The sequence below is a fragment of the Pseudonaja textilis genome, chromosome 1 (assembly GCF_049901715.1).
Source record: "Pseudonaja textilis isolate UNSWEBS1 chromosome 1, rPseTex1.2, whole genome shotgun sequence".
Lineage (NCBI taxonomy): Eukaryota > Metazoa > Chordata > Lepidosauria > Squamata > Elapidae > Pseudonaja > Pseudonaja textilis.
This window is the reverse complement of record NC_141990.1, coordinates 286,280,087-286,299,452: the sequence shown is the minus strand read 5'-3', so window position 1 is coordinate 286,299,452 and position 19,366 is coordinate 286,280,087. Positions and strand designations below refer to the sequence as shown.

At 41.0% G+C, this 19,366-nt stretch overlaps 1 long non-coding RNA gene across 1 annotated transcript in view; it reads left to right on the top strand.

Moving 5' to 3' along the window:
- The window catches only part of LOC148128239 (uncharacterized), a 116,832-nt gene extending 97,987 nt beyond the window's left edge, over positions 1 to 18,845 (top strand). The window contains exons 4-6 of the long non-coding RNA XR_015741103.1: positions 5,408 to 5,498; positions 7,874 to 7,948; positions 17,974 to 18,845. This is a non-coding gene — a long non-coding RNA (uncharacterized LOC148128239). The remainder of the gene's footprint in view (positions 1 to 5,407; positions 5,499 to 7,873; positions 7,949 to 17,973) is intronic.
- The last annotated feature ends 521 nt before the right edge of the window (positions 18,846 to 19,366 follow it).

Below are 19,366 nucleotides of genomic sequence, written 5' to 3'. Positions count from 1 at the left end.
GAGGAAGCAATAATGGCCTTAAAACAGAATGGAAGACCAGCTGTTGAATATGTCAAGGGGTTCAGGCCATTGGCTGGGAAACTGAGAACATCTATTGATTAGGGAAGTCAGGGCCGGTTTAGATCGAGGATTATGACAGGCTTGTCTCTATAGGGGTGTGCCCCAATGAATAACAGACTGGTATAAAACTGTTGTAGAATTAAACGTAGGGTTGAAGGAATTTAGAAATCTGAAGTTCCACAAAAAACTGGTTCGGTTGGGACTAATGTGGGAATAGGAAGGGGTGTGCAAGGAATTGTGGCCAACCATACCAGGGGTCATTTAAATCTTAGGTGTTTTCGTTGTAATATATTGGGATATAGGGCATTTGAATGTACTACAATAGATACAGGACATATGAAGCAAACAGTGAGGGGTCCTTTCGGAACTGTTTCACAAATTGGATATAGTGGCAGGGGAGTTAGTAATCGTGAAAAATCACAGGGTGTCACACAAAAAGAACCATCAATAGCTCCAGCCACATGAGAGATGAAGCAATACAGTAACAGCATCAGCCAAGAGTTGTATCAGGACTGTATGACAGTGGTGATGACAGCCGAGAAGACACCATGGTAAGCTCTACTGTTAGGCCATTTATAATACCTATAGTGTTAGATAATGTAGGACTTAGAGGCCGATATGGAGCATTGATAGATACTGGATGTACCAGATGTCTGATTAGTCAACGTGTGGTGGATGAATTGCATGTGCCATTAGAACCCCTTCCTACCCCCATGGAGTTCGAGCAGGTTGATGGGTCATTGTTAGGGGGAGTACCGGCTATGATGATGACCGTTCCTATTCGATTAGAAATTGGAGCCCATTGGGAACAATTAAGGTTCATTGTAGTATCGGAAATGTGAGAGGCAGTTATTTTAGGTTTAGTATGGTTGGATCGTTGGAAGCCCACCATTTGGTGGGAAATCGGTTTTAGACGATTGGCAGACATGTTTGTGACACAAGTGTATAGATTACATGGGGTGCCCAGAAGAATAATATCTGACAGGGGTGCAGTTCACGGCATGATTTTGGAAGGCATTCCTCGTTTTGATGGGTTCTTCTCAGGGACTCAGCTCGGCATACCACCCAAGCACAAACCGAGTCACAGAAAGAGAAAATGCCATGATCGAAAGATATTTAAGATCGTATATCTCACATCAACAAAGAGAATGGGTAGATTTATTACCATTCACTGAAATTGCTTACAATAATGCACTGTATAGCAGTACTGGGTACAGTCCATTCTATATAGTAGATAGTATAGAATTCGGCCCAATTCCAGAGTTCACCTGTCAAGAAGAAGACCTATCTGGTGTTAAAGAATGGTCAGAAAAAATACAAGGATGTTGGAATAATCTACAAAAAGCCTTAGAAAAAGCTCAAACAAAACATGACAGAATATTAAACCCTTCCAGGTGGGAGAAAAAGTGTATCTTTTTACCAAATATATAAAATTAAAACTGAACAGCTGGAAACTGGGTCCAAAATATTTAGGCCCTTTTGATATAGTAAGAGTAATCAACCCTGTGACAGTTAAACTCAAATTACCATCATGGCTAGGGTGGATTCATCCCATTTTTCATACAAATTTACTAAAAATAAGTGTCAATAGAAACGATGAGATTCCTATGAAACCAGTACGTGGAGAAGCAGAACAATTTGAAATAGATAGAATACTAGATTCTAGAATACGAAGACATACTATTCAATACCTAGTGCAATGGAAAGGGTATCCCAAATCAGAGGAATCCTGGGTGAAAGAGGTGGATATATGGGCAGATAGACTGAGACAAAGATTCCCCAGCCTTCATCCTGATAAACCAGGGCCTGTTGTATAACCCCTATACATCATTATCCCTTTGTCTAATGTGTTCTTATATTCTAGGCAGAATTTTGGTAGAGGGGGCCGCCTGTCATGACTCCAATGAAAAATGGACCGAAGCCAAGACAGCCGAGATGCAATACAACCATAGTCTTTTACTTACCTTACATTGTGTTACCACGTTGGCGTTATGATGAAAATTCCTCAAATGACTGACATCAACTTTGTTATGTCCTGAGAACTCCAGGAGTTCTCACTCAGGTCCACTCACTTTGAGTGGGCGTTCTTCCCCCTTTCCTCATTGGTTGGTTCTCCCCAGCAGCCAGCTATAAAAGCAGGCTGCGGGGTCCAACCAGTCGCTGATTGCTGCGAGCCAGTTCCAGGCTTGGCAAGCACGGTCAGCCCTTTATTATTTAATAAAGTATTGTTGCACTCATGCTCTGGTTCAGCCTCTCATTGCTCAAACTTAACACTGGCGACAAGGATGGGATGGCTACCAGTAGCACCATGCAACCGCTGAGTCACTAGCCGCCGATCCGCAGCCCAGAGAGAGCGATCGGCCGGCGATAAGGGAACGCCCTGCTCCCCCCATTGCCACCCCTGCTAGATGGGAAAATGCCAGCGCTCCTTGGTCTAGAATCCACATCGACCTAGCGGGCCCTCTGCATGGGAAGATGTTCCTGGTGGTCGTGGACGCTTATTCCAAGTGGATTGACATAGCACAGCTATCCACGACCACCACACTAGCAATCACCAACGTATTGACACGCCTGTTCGTTACGCACGGGCTACCCGACTCCATCGTCTCCGATAATGGCCCACAGTTCGCATCGACTGAGTTCAGCTGCTTCGCTGCCAACCTGGGTATCCGCCACATTTTCACAGCCCCATTTCACCCTGCCAGTAATGGGCTGGCTGAAAGGGCCGTCAGGACCACTAAAGAAGCCCTGGCAAGGTTCAACAAAGATGACTGGCACCACAAACTCTCGCGGTTCCTGATGAGCCAGCACTCAACTCCTTGTTCAGTCACCAATAAGTCCCCAGCTGAGCTCCTGATGGGCAGGCGCCTGAGGACTGTATTGGACAGACTACACCCACAATACTGCCCTGACTCTCCCTCGCTTCCTCATCGGGGTCAGACATTTTATCTTACAGGAGCCAGTTTTCGCGAGGAACTTCGCTGGAGACCCCCTGTGGATCCCGGGCGAGATCATAGCCATCACCGGGCCGCGGTCATATCGGGTCAGACTGGAGGATGGCCGCGTCTGGAGAAGGCACATAGACCAACTGCGCAGACGCCTCAGCACCATCGCCAGCAGGGACCCAGAGACCCTAGACGAGGGGAGGCTTCATCCTCAGCCTCACATCCACATCACGCCCAGCGATCAGTTCACACCTACAACCGGTTCCGAAAGCCCGAGCACAGACAGCAGCGCCCAGACAGTTGACCAGCCCGATCCAGCCTTCGAGAGCACATCCCCAGTGAGCAACCCTACGAGCTCAGGGCAGGCCCAACCCGAGGGGCACACTGGTGACACTTTGCCGCCTCTGCCTGCCCAGGCAGACCCCGGACGGACAGACAATGTTCCAGAACTACGCCGTTCCGGGCGCCAACATAAACCTCCTGCCTACCTCAAAGACTATGCATGTTCACAGCTGGGGGGTAGGGGTGTTATGTCCTGAGAACTCCAGGAGTTCTCACTCAGGTCCACTCACTTTGAGTGGGCGTTCTTCCCCCTTTCCTCATTGGTTGGTTCTCCCCAGCAGCCAGCTATAAAAGCAGGCTGCGGGGTCCAACCAGTCGCTGATTGCTGCGAGCCAGTTCCAGGCTTGGCAAGCACGGTCAGCCCTTTATTATTTAATAAAGTATTGTTGCACTCATGCTCTGGTTCAGCCTCTCATTGCTCAAACTTAACAAACTTCCTGTCAAGGAGTGGTGCAATAATGATGATTCATGGCTGGATGTCAAGAGGGTGGTGGTGCAATAATGGTGTGGGGCAAAGGGGGGGATGGGGTGAATTTTTACGGGGGTGCATGGAATCACCGAGCAGGGGAAAGGTGCAGTTACCATGTTTCTTTAAGGATGTCAGATGTCAGGCAGCGAAGGCAGCCAGAAAGTGGTTATAGTAATTATGTTATTATCCAAGGTATAACATGTATAAATACAGCTCTGGGTTGCAACAAAAACCAGAGCTGACTTTAAACGTAATTTGATCACTGTTACCTGTTGTGGTGTGGGAGACAAATAAAAACTTCACTGAAGCTACACAGGTGAGTTGGTATCTTATGGTTCACCCCCTCAATATCGGATGAACAGCTGACAATATCACTGTAGAAATATTAAAATGCAGAGTAAAAAGTGGAATATCTGTGCAACATGATCAATATGTATGAAGATAGTTTCTGTACTTCATGATAAGAAGAATGGCATTACTGTTCCCTTTTACAAAAGGAAATATAGCAAGAATAAATGTAAATCTGCAGGGGAATTAATTTATTAGGTATACCTGAGAATTTGTTTAACAGTATTCTACGGCACAAAAGATGACAGTGAATATTTGGGAATTGGAGTGGGATTTTGTAGGGCAGAGTGAGCACAAATCAGATTTTTGTTATTCAGTAAGTCATCAAAAAGTATATGGGTTTGAGTTACTGTATATTATTTCATTTAGTGGAAGTGATACACTTAATAGATTAGAATCATGGAATGTTTTGTATAAACTTGGTGGAAAGTTATTGTATTTTAAAATTGGATTTCTATAGCTATTGAAGTCAACATGTGACTAGGCGGTGAATAAAATTAGTGGCTGAATATGATAAGAATATAATGTAAGAGGCAAGGTATGTGTGAGAATGAAAAAGCAGAGAGTAAGAGATGAATATGTCTATATCTGTAGTTTTCTTTATTTATGGATTAATGTATAAAGAATGCTTGAAGAGGTGTGGTGGTTAGGGATGTGAATGTATGTACACTTTTGCAGGCAGGTAATGCTTCACCTATCTGAGTGTTAACTAAGCAGTTTGATGCAGTGCAGAATACTGATCTGAATAATAATATGTCAAAGACCAAAGCAGTAGCTGGTTCGACATGGACAATGGATTGAAGTTATACATACATGGCAACAAATCTAGAGCAAGGAGAAGGAGGTGAATTTGTGTAATGGAAAATGAATGATGAAGATCTAAGATGTACAAAAGTACTGGTACAAAGGTAGTAGTTAATATGTAATTTGTTGCAAAGAATAAATGTCAAAAATAGCCACAATGGCTATGAATAACTGTAGTATGGAAGTGAGTTTATTATATCAATTAAATCAATTAAATTAAGGGGGATAGGTTGAATGAATGTGGACTGAATACAAAAGTAAATGACCAATATAAGTACATTGAAGTGGTTTGGTCCTAGAGAGGATTGGTGGGGATTAAATTCCAAGCCAAGGAAGGAAGAATGAGTATTTTTATTTATTTTTATATTTATATTCTGCTTTTAGTTTGTACAACTTAAGGTTAACATAATACTTCTGTTTCCTGTTTTTCTCATAATAGCCATTCTATGAGGAAAAGACTGAGAAAGTCCTGGTAAAATGGATTTGAGAAGATTATTAGGAACAGAAGTGAGAAGTTTAAAAAGCAAAAGGTAATGTATGAAGTGGTATATGAATGTAGTAAAAATGAAATGATTTACAAGGTTAAAAGAGTATTGAAACACCTAATGAACAATGCTGGCATAAACCTGTTTTAGCTCCTTCCTCCCTTCCTTCTTCCCTCCCTTCTTTAATTTAACACCATTAATTTATGCGCCTTGTATTTCTTATGTTTTTCTCTGCTCTGCATAGGTTTGCTTATTCCAAAATAGAACTCTTTATTGCTGTGAGTCCAATTCCCTCAGACTCTCCTAACGTTTGAAAACTGCTTTCCTTGCTCTAAGTGGTACTTTTGCCATTGTGGATTCTTATACTCCTGGTTCAGGGAAGGTTAAAAAAAAACCCTTCCCCTGCCTCATAGATATAAATAGGCATTTAGGTTTTATGTATGTATATAATTCAGATTGTTAGTGCCTTAGGGCAACCAAGTCATCTTTTTACATGCCTTTACAAAGCTATACACATCAGTGGTTACATAAATAAACCAACAGCCTAATTAATAATAAAATTAATCATCCCAGTTCCTAATCTTTTGTTTGTCTTCCTTGATTTCCCTGAAGAGTATAATGTTTGGTGATAAGCACTGCACAATAATGTTTTCCTAACCCAGGATCAGTGTAGCAGTTTATCTCCTACATATCTGATATTTTGAGGACAAACTATAGAAAAATTGTGCCTCATGAAGACCAGAGAGTGCACATATTCCTTCTTTTTGAAGTCTCAATGACTACTTTTGTAACACTGCCTACCTCAAAAAAACAGCAAGTGAAAGGAAATGCCTGGAAGGGTATTTATTTTCCTTCAGTTGTTGCTTTGTGTTTTCTTATTGTTAGCTATGTTTATGCCTGCTTTAAATTGCTTTTCCTCTTTATATGTTACCTAGAGTAGCTTTGACAATTGAGACATTGTATAAATAAACACATAAACATCTTCCATAACAGAAGACTTTATATCATGCCATACAAATGTCCAATCCTTTCTTGAAAGCCTCCAGTGAAGGTGCACCCACAACTCCAAGAGACAAGCTGTTTCATTGGCTTATCATTCTCACTGTCAGGAAATTTCTCTTTCGTTTCAGGATCTCTCTTTAGCGAGTTTTCACCCAAAGAGCATTGAAGATGTTGAAGAGCATTGGCCCCCAAACAGAACCTTGAGATACCCCACTGCATACTTTCTTCCATGTAGATAATTTTCCATTGAAGACTATATGCCAAGTATGGTTGGTCAGCCATTTGTGAATCTATTTGGAGATGATGTTATCCCACATTGTTCTATATGACCATAAAGTAGCTTGTGGTCTACTTTGTCAGATGCCTTACTGAAGTCTAAGTATACTATATCCCAAGTGTTTCCCTGTTCCATTAATTTCGTGCCTTTATCAAAGAAGGCAATATGGTTTGTTGACATGATCTGTTTTTAACAAGCACACACTGGTTTTTGGTAATGGCTTTGTTCATTTCTAAATGCTCAGAAATCTGCTGCTGCTTCCAGGATTTTCCTGGACATTGATGTCAAATTGGTTTGGTTTTGAAGATTGGAACCACATTAGCTTTTTTCTAATCTTCTGATACTCCCCCTCCACCCGTGCTCTAGGAACTGTAAAAGATTTTGTTCAGTGAGTGACCCCAAGATTACATCTGCCAGATCCTTCAGAACTCTGGGAGTCCTGGCGATCCATCTGGTCCTGGCGATTTAATCTCATTTAAAATGGTTCTGTCTCCCATGTGTTGATTTTGGTAGGTTCAACTATTTTGTTTTGTTTTGTGTGAAGGTATTAAACATTTATACTTCCTTCCTGCTGCTCTTGCCATCTTCTCTAATCAGTGGACCAATAATTTCCTTTACTTTTTTCTTGTTCCTTACATATTGAAAGAAACTTTCTTTTTGGTTATTTTTGGCATCTGCTGCAAGTCTTAGTTCATTCTGAGCCTTAATTTTCCTGACTTTTTATTCCTGCAGGTTCAGGCGGTTGCTGAGTTAGAAGTGGGTAGGTCTTTTGAATTCTTGGTACTATTGTTCTTTTTCTATCCTCTTTCTTTACTATCTGTTCTTCACTCTGAAGGGATTGTGTAACACCTCTTCCAACTAACAGATCTTATTTTAAAAAGTAGGAGATTTTGTGAGCTACAACTCATCTCATTATAGTTGTAGCTTTCACAGAAGTGTGCTTGTTTGTTTTTTGATTTGATTTGGATTTGATTTGATTTGATTTGAGGTCCACCCATCTTGTCTAGAGGCAAGCTTATGCCTTTTAATCAAACTTTAGCTGGAAAGGAGACCACCAGAATCCTAATATTTTTGTTATCAAGGACTACCATGACTTTGTGCCTGTAATATTGAAAGAACCCTCCTTTCTTTTGTTCTCTAGGAAGAAAACCTTTAGTTCTGGACTGATGATTTTTAAATTAGGCTAAAACTACTTTTCATTCTGGATGTTTGGAAGGTGTTTTTAACATTATATTTCTTAGTTAAATTAAAGAATATTCCCAAAACTTACTGCATAGTTCATGAACATTTTATTTTAATGATACACTTTATCCATTCCATGAAAGGTTCTAGTTTGATTTTTATGATGTCAGTACAAGCATGTCTCTGTTTGTATGTATAAATGTATATTAAATAGCCAGAGCAAAATGTTAGCAAAAAGTATTTATTTATACTGGATGTGTGTATATTTAACACAGATGGTTTTAAAGCAATTAAAAAGACCTTTGTTTTAATTGAAACCCACATGTAAATTCTAGCCCCCCAATTCTGGGTTTTTCCGTGATGCCTGAGAGTCTGGCTGCAACTTGTGGTTGTCAAGGATCAGCAAACTAAGGGCTTCCCTGTTTTAATAGCCTTCTGCCTCCCCTCCTCAGCAGTCAGAGTAGTCATTGAGGCACACAGTCTGTTTGCTTTGTGCCAAAGGTCATTGAAGGCAGCAGAGGATCTTGTTGCTAAGCTTTTCAGGGAGAGAAGAAAAAGAAAACAGGACAACTGAGTAACTGGCAAAAATACTTTCAAAGGTGGTACCTGTTTTCCGTGTAATAGTACTCATCTACTGCTGCCACTGATCTTAGCAAATACAATATTTCCATTGTACAGCAGGAGTTTTTATCCATGGGCTAAAATGACTTCATCAAAAGAAAGTGTTAGATCTGAGAGGATGGTTCAGAAACGGAGGCAAGACTCAGATAACAACAACAGCTCTTTATTAGTGACTTCAGATCTGAGCAAAGAATCCCAGCCGCAGCAGCCCCTTCTATAGGGCTGGCTGCGGCTAGGCAGCCAATGAAAGCGATTTGAGTTTGCCGCTCTTGGCAGGGCCAATCGCGGCAGCCCGTTTACTAGCCAATCGGATCAGTCTGCGGTGACCAATCACGATCTGCTATTCACGGGCCAATCAGAGTTGCAGGCTTTCAAGCCTGCTAGTCTGGAACACCCCTCCCCTCTCGGTTCCGTTTAAGGGGTGGAGTTATATAGTCTCGCAGGTAGGCAGGTCTTCGCACCTGTCTACCCGACTTATGCAATTCCAATTGTCCATGTTCAAATTCAGGTTCAGATGGACTGTTTGCTGGATCTAGCAGGAATGGTGAACCGGTGCCATGGTTGGGGCTCTCCTCTGATGCCCCCGGGGTGATTGAGTCCTCAACTTCGTTGCTACTGCTATGGCTCCCTGGGCTCGCTAAACCTGCTTGGCTGCTGCTTCTTGGTGAAGTGTTCATCTGCCCAGGTTCAACTACAGCTGGTGAGTATTGCAAGCTATAGTGTGGTGATCTCGGTGTTAGTTCAGAATAAACAGGTGTTGGTTCTATTTCCAGGCTCACGGCTTCCCCTCCCCCCCTGGTGTCGAGGTTGGGGTCAGGGATGGAAGTTGTGGTCAGTCTGGAGCGTAGCTGGTCAATATGGCGTTTCCACGCTCTGCCATCAGTGGTCAGTAGACAGTAGGAGCGGGGACCCGTGACTTGAGTTATTTGAGCAGGAATCCAGAGGAGATCCCCAGAATTTTTTTTTGCAAATATAAGGTCTCCTACCTTAAAGGCGCGATGCTTGCTGCTGGAACCCAGGGGCTTTTCCGGGGTGTAGGCAGGGTGCAAGCGGTCTAGAGGTGATCTGAGTTTCCTGGCCATCAGGAGTTCAGCTGGGCTCTTGTTAGTCATGCTGTTAGGTGTGATGTGTTGAAGAAGCAGCATTCTAGTGACTTTATCGTGGATATTACCTTGTTCCATTTTCTGTAGGGTTTTCTTTCTGAACTGAACCATTCGTTCAGCCCTACCATTCGCCGCTGGATGAGCCGGCGATGTGAGTGTGTGTCGGATGCCCCGTTCAGCTAGGTATTGTTCAAAGGCTAAGGCAGTAAATTGGGGACCATTGTCAGAAACCAGGACATCAGGTAGGCCGTGTGTGGCAAAGAGTCTGTTCAATTTCTTAATGACTGCCTCTGTAGTGGTTGTTTTCATTTTATTGAACTCGAGCCAGTTAGAATACACATCTGCAGTTATTAGGAAAGTGTGGCCTCTAGTAGGTTCCGCAAAGTCAATATGAATGCGTGATCAAGGACCCCTGGGTGTTTCCCATTCTGCTGGTGGAGCTTTTGGTGGGGCTGAGTGGTTTTCCTGGCATCTGTTACAAGAGGCGACCCAGGATTCAATTTGTTTGCCCATACTTGGCCACCAGGCGTAACTTCTTGCCAGCGCTTTCATACGCACGATGCCCGAGTGTCTATCATGTAGCATTTGCAGGACTTTTTTTTGTAGTTTAGTTGGTATGACAACTCGGTCTCCCCATAAAATGCACTCTCATTGTGAGAAAAGTTCTGTCTGTCTGTTTTTGAATGGCTTAAAGGTTTCCTTGGATTCGTATTCTGGCCATCCCCTCTCCACCCAGCCAAGAACTCGTGCCAAACAAGAGTCTCTTTTGGTTTCAAAGGCGATGTCCTGGGCCGTTAGTGGAGGTGAGGGAATTGTCTCAATTTGTAGTATTGGGAGCGTGGGAGCTGGGTCTTCCTGTGGCTTGGTTAGTGGCGAGCGGCTCAAGGCATCAGCATGAGGAATAGATTTCCCCAGGCGATATTTTAGTTGATAGTCGTAGGCAGCTAGGAATTCCGACCATCGCGTCATTCTGGGGGAGAGAATGTGTGGGGTAGGTTTGTCGCCCGCCAGAATGCCAAGTAATGGCTTATGATCCATGATAATAGAAAATGGTCTCCCATATACATATTCATGAAACCTTTTAATCGCAAAGACAATAGCAAGGGCTTCTTTATCTAGGTGGCTATAGTTTCTTTCTGTTTTTGACAGAGTTCTTGAAAAAAATGCAATTGGTGCCTCTGAGCCATTTGGTAGGATGTGGCTCAGGATGGCCCCCACCCCAAATGGTGAGGCATCACAAGTAACAGTCAAGGGGAGTGTCTCGTTATATTGAATTAACACTGCATCAGAGGTAAGGAGGTCTTTTACTTGCTGGAAGGCATGTTCCTCCCGACGTCCCCAAATCCAGGAGGCCCTTTTATTGAGTAGTCTATGAAGGGGCTCAGCAACAGTCGCCTTCTGGGGTAGGAAAATGTTATAAAAGTTAATAAGTCCCAGGAAGGCTTGGAGGTCAGTTTTGTTTTTAGGTCTTGGGGCATTTTTGATAGCTGCCAATTTCTTTTCTGTAGGGTGGATTCCTTGTTTGTCAAGAAGATAGCCAAGAAACTCCACCCTTTCTGTGCATAGCTGGCACTTTTCTTTCTTAACCTTGAGGCCAACATCTTTGAACCTTTGTAGGACTGTTCTGAGGCATTTCTCTAATTGACTTTTTGTTGGGGCTGCTATTAGTATGTCATCAAAATAGGGCACGACCCCTTTTATGCCTTGTAATAGTCTCTCCATCCGCCTTTGAAAGATGCCTGGGGCTACGCTTACACCAAACTGGAGCCTGTTGCATTTGAATGCACCACAATGTGTGACTATAGTTTGGGCTTCTGCAGTTTCGGAATCAACTGGCAGCTGTTGATACGCTTGGGCCAGATCTAATTTTGCGAATATTCTGCCACCCCCAAGTGAATGCAGGAGATGCTCAATGACTGGTACCGGATAGGCGCTCTGCTGCAGCGTGTGATTGAGGGTGGCCTTGTAGTCACCACAGATTCTCAAGGACCCGTCAGGCTTTATGGGGGTGACAATTGGTGTCTCCCATTGGGCGTGGTCAATGGGCTCTAACACACCTTGTGCAATTAATTTGTCCAGTTGCTCATCAATTTTGGGTTTGAGAGCAAAGGGAACTCGGCGTGGCTTTAGGCGAATGGGCGCAATGTCAGGGCAAAGATTAAATGAAATAGGGGACCCTTTGTACTTGTCTAAGTTTTCGCTGAACACTTCTCGGAAATCGTGGACGAGGGCTGCCTCCCAGTCATCGTCTTCAATATGATGGATGCCAGCCATTCCAATTCCTAATGGCGCAAACCACTGAAGGCCCAATAGACTTGGCCGGTCTCTGTCTACAATGGTGAGTGGTAGAATTGCATTATGTCCTTTGAAAGAGACCTGGAAATGGCGGGTACCTGCGACTGGAATCCGGTTGCCTTGATAATCTTTCAGTATGAGTCTCTGACTGCTGAGGTCTTGGCGTCGGATGTTGGGAATCAGTTGCTTGAGCATTTTCCAGGATACCATGGATAGTGAGGACCTAGAGTTGACTTCCATGATGCAAGGTTTATTTTCGATGGTGACCTTTACATGGATTTTTTTAGCATCTAGCGATGAAGCGTGGCCGATGGTGATGGTTTGATGAGCCTCTTCTCGTCTGGGTGTGCCGTTAAACCTTCAGGGTCTGCTGTACTGGTCTGTTCCACTGGTTGCTAGGGCAGTCCCTCTGTGTGGTGGAGTTGCCATCATTCCTTTTCGGGCTGCTCCCTCTCCGTCTGGGGCTGGAATTCCTTTTGTTTCTCCATACTTTCGCAATATGCCCTCGTTTTTCGCAAAAACGACACATAGCGTCTAAGAATCTGCATTCGGATCGAGGATGGTTTCCCCCGCATCCGGCGCATTGGTAGTTGGGTTTACGACCCTGCTGGTCCCGTTGCTCACGTTCTGACCAGAGTCTGTGGACTTCTTCCTCCTCGCTGTCTGAGGATGACTCAACATCTTCATGATGGGTGGTCGATATGTACTTGTCTGAAGGTTTCCCAGCATCGTTGGTGTGTTGGCGGTTGGTTCCGCTGGTTCAGCGCATTCGTGCTGCTGATTTACGAGTGGCTTCAGCTGCGGTGGCATCTGCTATGGAATCTGCAAGCGAGATGTCTCCCTTGGCCATGATCTTGCTCTGGACAGTTGGATCTCTAAGGCCAAGGACGATTCGGTCTCTCATGGCTTCTTCGAGATTGGCGAAGCCACATAAACTGCCCAGGTTCCTCAGGTCTGCCATGAAATCCCCAACGCTCTCACCTTCACGCTGGTCCCTCTGATAGAACTCGTGTCTGCAAATGAGAGTCGGTACTGCTGGGGCGTAATGGTTGTGCAGGATGGGAGCAAGGGTGTCCCAATCCATCGTTTTAACTTCAGCTGGTTTTGCTAAGGCTTTAGCCATCTTAAAAACGGCTGGTCCACAATGGGTTAGAAAAACGGCTCGTTTCTTGCTGGGCATGGCATCTTTTAGGTTGTTGGACTCTAGGAACATTTGAAATCTGTCCATATATGAGTCCCAGTCCTCGCTAGCTGGATCAAATGGGGTGGGTGGTATAGCACTGCTGGCCATGTTGCCGTTGTTGCGCTCTGTCAGCCATGTGCTCCTTCAGCTAGCTCAATTCCAGTAGACTTCATTGCCTCCGCATCCCATCCTTGTCGCCAGTGTTAGATCTGGGAGGATGGTTCAGAAACGGAGACAAGACTCAGATAACAACAACAGCTCTTTATTAGTGACTTCAGATCTGAGCAAAGAATCCCAGCCGCAGCAGCCCCTTCTATAGGGCTGGCTGCGGCTAGGCAGCCAATGAAAGCGATTTGAGTTTGCCGCTCTTGGCAGGGCCAATCGCGGCAGCCCGTTTACTAGCCAATCGGATCAGTCTGCGGTGACCAATCACGATCTGCTATTCGCGGGCCAATCAGAGTTGCAGGCTTTCAAGCCTGCTAGTCTGGAACAGAAAGAATGGTACAGTATATGAGAATATTGCTTTCATCCTAAGAAAGAATAACTGCCTTCATATCGGTTTCCAAAAATCCCACTGGTGAAATCTGCTAACACAAATTTGGTAAGCCCTGCAAAGACAACATAGCTATGAATTGCTCGGCTGGCAGTATTGGACACAGCCAGACAGAGGTTCCTCACTGAGGGCCACAGCCCAAAGGGTCTTACCATTAATCCGAGAAGAACATATATTTTATAAAGAGCCAGGTCCCTCCCTGTTTTGACACAATCCACTGCATCCTGATTTGCAGTTTGATCATTTCAAACATGGGATGTGTGTATAAGTGATACCCAACAACTAAATGAGAAAATAGAACTCATAGCATTTTGTCCAAGAATTATATAAACACAGCATCTATGGAAATATTACTAACATGCTAGTTGGCTATATATAATTTATCAATGGGTATACAGTACACCTGGTTTTAGATGCTTAATATATGTCTTCTATTCTGTTCTCAGATATTCAGGTTAGAAATTAAATCAGAGGTAAGTTAGTGGAATCAAAAGCACTGTGACAAACTGAAAGAACGAGGATTCAATTCCCCTTCAGCTATCAATGCACTGCATGATTTGGAATAATCAGGTGGTAAACCAGTTGTAGGATCAAATTTTGGCATCAGGATCCAAACATCTTACTTTGTATTACTAGGAGAGTTTTCAGATTAAAGAAGGGTCTGGCTTGAGCCTTAGATTACTCAATGCCACCCTTAATATAGCAATAGCAATAGCACTTAGACTTATATACTGCTTTATAGTGCTTTCCAGCTCTCTCAAAGTGGTTTACAGAGTTAGCATCTTGCCCCCAACAATCTGGGTCCTCATTTTACCCACCTTGGAAAGATGGAAGGCTGAATCAACCTTGAGCCTGGCGGGATTCGATCTGTCAAATTGCAGTAGGAGTAGTTTGCAGTACTGCACTCTAATCACTGTGCCACCAAGGCTCCCTATGGTAGTTGGAAGGTTATAAGTTAGGGTTTTACTCTACCAGTAATTTGGATTTTCTAGTTCAACCTATTGCTGGAGCTGCAGTGTCACACAGGACAATTTACCTCTGCTCTTTCTTATCCTTGTTCTTCTCAAGCTCCACTGCCAATCTTTAGACCTTGAGATTGAATTATCAGTTTTGGATGATTGATGCCTTTCTATATTGTACCATTGATGTGATCTGATGATCCCTAATATTGCTTCCTTAACTTCTGGGAGCAAGTGCAAAGATAAATAATTACTCATTCAAATAACCATTTAATTTGGATACTGAATGCCATCCAATGTTTATATTATTTGATTTTACTCTTATTTGTCCAAATTATCAGCAGGTAGTTCTTTTTCTGGAATAAATGTACTCTGTTGCTGCTTACCTCAAGTGCATGAGATGCTAAAGAGTTGTGGCATAAATATAGTTACTCAGGGCTGCCGATCCTTAGTCAGCATTCATTGCGTAGCCATGCATTACATGTCATGTGCAATGTAGCAGAATGGTAACAGATGATAACAAATATAGAACTAGCAAAGAAAGGGACCACAATCGAAAGAAAAAAGAGAGAAAAGCTGAAAGTAGAGAAGAATCTAACAGTGAAAATGTTTAGCAGTATTTTGCTAAGAACTTTTTTTAAAAAAATAAGATAAAATAAAACCTTTCAGCCATTCCCTTAGAGTAGATAATTTATACTTACTGTATACCTGTACATTCACAATGTAAAAAATGATGTGTTTTTCCTGGCAATTAAATTCTTGCCCAAATAAAAATGCTTAGCATTGCTTCTATAAAGACATTCAGGTCATCATTTTGGTGCAAAACATAAAAAAGCTGAAGAAATGAAGAAGGAGCTGGAGATACAAATGCAGGAATGTTCTCACTTGACATAAGAAAAATACTTATGAGGGAAACCTTCTGGCTGAACTTGTAGAGATCATTGACAGATTCAGATAGGGGAACCTTTATTAAGATAGAAACCCTCAGAAGTATTTTGGCTTTATGATCATGAATTATGTCTTAAATATTCATTCTTGGATTAGATTTGAATTTCCCACAGCTACATACCTGCAAAAATAATGATGAGAATTGGCATAAGTTGTTTCATGTGACTGCAATTCTATGCCTGCTGCTTGGAAAGCAAGTCTTGTTTAATTCAGTGGAAATTACTTCTATACAGATTTTGCATTTTTGTTCTTTATGCTCCTTGAATTACAAAGTCATGATTCATATACAGTGAGGCAAATTTTATGGATTTCAAAAGAAAAATTGGGCATATGCATAACAATTCTGTTGAAGTGCTTCACTTTCATGCCATTTTGGAAGATTTTCTCTTCCCCTTTTCTTTCTAACTCATAAGGCTCCCCTAGAGCTTCACAATTAAAGCTAAAATTATATAGTAATAAACCAGTTAAAGTAAAAACCCAGTAGAAATGTTCTGTCAGTTAAAACAATCAGCTGTATGTTTTCAGCAACAACTTTTATTGAGCTAAAAGGTAAGAAATGCTTCTCCCAGTTGGGAGGTTTTAACCATCTCTCTAAATTATAAAAATGAGCTGTCCTGCAAGCCTCTTCAGGCAAGAAGTATAATTAAAATATTGCTAAGAGAGAAGGAGACAGACAGCAAGAGAGAGAGAGAGAGAGAGAGAGAGAGAAAGTGGGAGGGAGGGAGGGAGGTGGGAGGGAGGAGGGGGAACAGCTACTACAAATGGATTTGGTTTTGGTTTACTTAGAGTGAGACATCAGGACATTGTTAACTCACAAAAATGTATTTTTTTGAAACTATATATCAGTTTTCTTTCTCGCTATTTCTTCTTCCCATCTGCCTCATTGATTTTTATAGAGCAACAACCAATAAAAAAGTGCTTTGAATAATATTTGCCTAGATATAAGCTCCTCAACAAAATATTGCAGAAAATCATAAGCTGAATTTGGCTATGAGTAACAGACAAAACAAAACTGAAGATGCTATTATTAAAGTTGGGTAGCCTGTCAAAATCTTCCTCACTTCGAAAGCTTTGTAAGACAAGAAAAAAAATAAGCTTCGTGATATCTATGGATCAATGTCAATAAAATATGTTTCCTTATGGAAATATAAGCAGCAGATAGGTCAGGATTCGTATACCAGAATGCAAAATTCTGGATGATGAGTAGCTGCTAAATGTAATTCATGTTGATTTTATGTTGCAAGAGACTAGCATAATACCAATTTGTGTGTATTTTGGCATAGATATTCTTTCCAAAGGAAAGTATATGTTTAATCCAAATCAGTCTGGCATTCTTTGTGTTTTGCTGTTAGGTAAGATTTGCATGGAGAATATTTCCAATCGCTGAGTTTCCATTAAAATACATTGGACCGCAAGATTTCACACCAGTGCTGACAGATTTATTTCTTTAACATTTCTATCCTTCTACTTTCTTAAAACAATCCAAGATGAGTTACCAAACATTAGAATTCTAAGCAAGAGAATTCCCAACCAAACCCCAAAGAAGCCTTCCTTTTGGGAGCTGATTTGTTCTTTCAGAAATGTATGACCCAAAACAATAAATGTGAAATACAAATATTTGACAGTAATTAAAATATGGAACCTATGATGGACAATCTTAATCATTTTTATTAATCAGGCTAATGCAGATATTGTTCTCTTATGGTTTATTAGCCATTGCAGAGCACAGACTGGAAATGATTTATTTCAGTTTCTCTTCTTGATTTTTATTAATATGTGATGACTTGAATCAAAAGCAGTGATAAGAGAATCAGTAGCTCTCTAGAAAAAAAAATCCATATCTTAGTCCTCTTCCACCAATGAAGAAGTTGGTAAAATAAGTTAGTAATAAAACAAAATGCAGGACTGCAGAAATCTCTGTCTACATCCCTGTGGTTCATTCATTTTCAGACCTTTTTCTTCTGATTTGGCAACACTTGATATCCTAGTATACACTTATTCTTGAATAAGAATACCCCATTTTATTTATATGGGAAACAAAGGCTCAGATGTACAAAGGATGCATACATAGAACTCTTGCTTCCTATGCAATAAAAGAATCACATGGCTGTAAGAGGCTACTTAAGACCATTGAATTAATCCCTACTCAGTGCAGGAATCCAAATGAAAACATCCAATAGATGACTATCCAGCTAGTTACTTGAATACTCCAACAAAGAAGACCAACCATATTTCAGGATAATTGCTTCCATTGTCAAACTATTCTTATTGGGGTTTTACCTTGCATTTTATCAAAACCACCCTGGTTTTATTTTGGTTTTGGTTTTCCATAAGAATTTTGTTCTATTATGTTGTTTGTTTTAATCATATTGTGCTCTTTTAATGTTTATTGCACAGGGTCTTTTGGAAGTACGACAGCTTAGAAGCATAATTAGAAATGAATAAAATATGTATTTCAGTAACACACAAGTATGATTCCATATCCTACATTTTGGAACAACAGAGGCCATCCTTGTGACTTCCTTTCAAGTATTTGAAAAAATGATCTATCATAAACATTTTCAGTTGCTTTTTTTAAAGATTAAATGTACATATCTTTACTAAAGTATGATACTCAGAACTAGATAACAATACCAGAGATGGAATGAGAGCAATATTTAATATAATGAAACAATCACTTAATATAATTTGTAAACTCATTTAATAGATGGAGATTTTAATTATATTTGTTTCTGCTCAAAATTCAGTTTTGAAATTTTGAAGAGTATTGGTGGCATCTCATTTGATACTTTTTCAAGCTTGTTGGGGAGGCATTGCCAAATTATCTGCCTATAGTTAAGGTCCTCCAAAATAGATATGCTATCCTTCACCTAATTTATCTTGTAATCTGAATGTCATTAAGTACATTGTCAAATGCTTTTATAAAGTCAAAATATTTTATGTCCCCAGCATCCCTGCAGTCTACTAAAGAAATTAACTAATCAGAAAATGAAATCGGATCAATCCGGTAAGATTTGTTGTTGACAAATCTGTGCTGAAGAACTTTTGCACACAAAGCTTAATTATGCTTCCGTTTATTGTATGTAAGTTGTCTTAGAACAATGAAAGAAGTATCAGCTATAAAGTGAAATAATATCTATGTGCATTTCAGTGCAAATATGGATCTTGATTTGGGAAAATATCTTTGTTTTCTTGTAGAAATATTTGATTAGTTTAATTATTGCATAAACATTGTAGAAAAGTGAAGATGCATAAAAGTGAGATCGTACAATAAAAAAATGAAAAAAGAAGCTGTTAATAGTACATTCTTTTCTTTCATTTTTCCCGCAACTACTAATTGCTACCACTTAGATCTTTATAGTTTGTTTTAAACTTTTACAGTTTATATTTACTTTAATCATTTTTCAATTATTTTTTAATCTACTTATTTTCTTCAAAACCCATATTTTAAATGTCTTAGGTTGCCTTGTAGTGTAATACATTGTATATAAGGGAGCCATTCCTGCTTGAATTTGGTTAGACTTTTGTTATGAATATATAGTCAGTTTTCTCCATTGTCACATACAATATTCTCCTATTTTAGTTTCTCTATCTCTGTTGTTGCCAATAGAGATATATTTTCCAATAGGACAAATACCTTTCAAAGGTGGAATCAAACTTTCATCTAGGTAGGTTTTCACGATTTGGCTTCAAATGTCTTTTCTTGGAATTTAAGTTTGTTGAGATACTTTCCTCACATGACTTTAATATTAAAACACTGTAATAGGTTTTAGATATTTCTGTAATCTAG